At 44.8% G+C, this 2,617-nt stretch overlaps 1 pseudogene; it reads left to right on the plus strand.

Annotated features, from left to right (window-relative positions):
- Positions 1 to 69: 69 nt before the first annotated feature.
- The window catches only part of LOC109471788, a 23,167-nt pseudogene continuing 20,619 nt past the window's right edge, over positions 70 to 2,617 (plus strand).

The following is a 2,617-nucleotide window of genomic DNA, read 5'->3' on the forward strand; positions in this document are numbered from 1 at the left end:
GTTTGCTATATTGTGTTTTGAAACATCTACTACACGATAGAAATGGAAACATTTTATTCCAATAGTGCTTTTAGGAGAAGATGAACTCGTGGCAGCCCGTCTGGTCGTCAAGCCATACGATGTGATATTTGACCCCTTCATCCAGACCCAGGAGGTTAGGCTGCCATGTAACTCTACGGGAGAACAGCCGGTCACGTACAGGTGGAGAAAGGATGGTCGGCTGCTAGATGTGGTGAGGACATCCAGTGTGCATGTGTCTTATCTGTTTACAGCAGGAGTCTTAGTACTGAAGTATATATAATGATTATTATATTGCCTCAAGCCCCAAGATCCCTAACCTAACTTATGTTTCTAAGTTCGTGGTACATGTGACGTTGTTTAGAATTCTTTCAGTATGTCACTCACTTCATACTCTTACCTTTTGTGACAGAATTCTCGGCAACCGCCATATGAAATGGACGCCGGCGCGCTGATCATCAAGAACCCAGAGAAGAGCAAAGATGAAGGAAGGTACCAATGTGTGGCAGAGAATGACTACGGCACGGTTGTCAGCAGACGGGCTGCTCTCACCTTTGCTTGTGAGTGAAGCCATGTTACATTACGATGACAGTTCACTGTTGAGCTAGTGACGACGTATCTGTAAAATGAAAGCAGCAACTTAATCTGCCAATAGGACGCGCAATTCTGATACTTTCGCCTACTTACTAAAGTCTTGGCTGCTTAACGACTTTTTCCCCAGATTCGGACCCGTTTGCCTCGACTCCGCGCCCTCCAGTGTCCGGACGTCAGGGGGAAGGAGCGGCTCTCCGGTGCCAGAAACCAGAAGCATATCCAGGTACATCACCACATTGATAGGTTCTATTCAACTTCCTTTCTACGGTCAAATGTTAAAGGTATGTTTTCCATGAACCTAAAACCTAACTAGCCAACCAACCAACCAACCAACCAACCAACCAACTAACTAACTAACTAACTAACAAAACAACTAACAGATGAGCTCCAAGCAGTTGAAATGCTGAGCTGAAAAGTTTTGTTAGTGTTATCATGTCGTCATATGTCATAACCAGTATCCTTTTTGTTTATCATGACCCCGTTAAGTTTCTCGACATGCTATTTGATGGTGTAATTTCTTCCCAATTCGCATTCTTTCTCCAATGATGATTGTCAGTGAGTCCCTAGCTTGCTTGTCAGTGGACAAACTAGCTCCGTGCTAGCGCTACAGGGACGAGTCAAAGTGGGACAACATGTCTGCATCTAATCCTGGTGTGGTGGGTCCAGTGCGGGTCCAGAAACCTCTTTCAGTCATACCTTCAATAGATCAGTGAACGATGCCTTACTATTGAATGTTTATTCCAGGTCTCATGTTCTTCTGGGTGGATTCAGGCTCGCTGGACCCGGCCTTCACGAGTACCGACCAGCGGGTGTACGTGTCCCAGAAGACGGGAGACCTGTACTTCGCCTTGGCTGAACGAAGTGATCCAGGAGACTACCAGTGTGTGGTGCGACTGTCTGTGGACGTAACGTCTCCCCTGCGTCACCTCAGCCCAACAGTCTCGCTCTCGGTTACAGCTCAAGCTCAGAGTACGTAATGTGTTGCGCAGTTACACGGCGTCACTTTCTCGTGGTTCAGTTTTTTTTATGTACTGTGACAAATCATGGTCCTTGAAGGCAAAATGCTTAAGACATTGATTGAGAGAACCATACGACAACACATTTCTATAAGTTACCGTTGCTACAGACCTCTTTTCAATCAATACAATTTGGCTGAAAAGATTATGGCAGTTTCCTTATTAGTTTTTACACGTAGTATCGTGTAAGAAATGGAAGAGATTTAAGTTACAAATAGTTGGTAACTTGAAGTATCTGTATCTTTTAGCCCCATCTCAATCGGCCCCTAACTTGGTTCTTCACGAGGGAGGCTCGATATCGTCCGTTACCCATGCCACCGTCCTGATGGAGGGCTTCGCCTACGGAAAGTGAGACGTGTTCCTTACAGTCCCACATTTATGATGTGGTTATACTACCAATATTTCATTATTTCTATCGATCATAAATCTTGACATAATTGTTGTAATACATATATACAAAGGAAGAATTGTTTTTCGATCAAAAGATGTATATTTCTAGGTGTACACCAACCTCCCGTTACTAACTCAACGACCCTTTTCTGACTGTGTTCTAATGTCGATTCTGCTCTTCGTTAGCCCCATACCAACCCTGACGTGGCGGCGTCTGGACGCACAAGGCAATGAGGTCCCCATGCCCCCGGCGGATAGACGGACCATGGAGACTTGGAACAGATCACTAACCATCTCTGACGTCAGACGAGAAGACGCAGGTTTCTATGAGGTCACCGCTACCAACAGTTTGGGCTCACAGTCACAGAGAACTCAACTCGTCGTCAATGGTAATTCATGCCAAACCTTGGGGTACTGGTCAGATGTAGATGTAGTAGTAGTACTGCATTATAATCATGATTTATTCCGTTATTATTAATGTCACACGTGGCATTTTATGATTGGACACTAAGCAAGTAGTCGAAGCACCTATACGTTTGTCGCTCATCTTGTTGAGCAAAAACACGGAAAGAACATGTGTAAGGTAGGCTTATTACATT

The sequence above is a fragment of the Branchiostoma belcheri genome, unplaced genomic scaffold (assembly GCF_001625305.1).
Source record: "Branchiostoma belcheri isolate BF01 breed outbred unplaced genomic scaffold, Haploidv18h27 scaffold26, whole genome shotgun sequence".
NCBI classification, from domain to species: domain Eukaryota; kingdom Metazoa; phylum Chordata; class Leptocardii; order Amphioxiformes; family Branchiostomatidae; genus Branchiostoma; species Branchiostoma belcheri.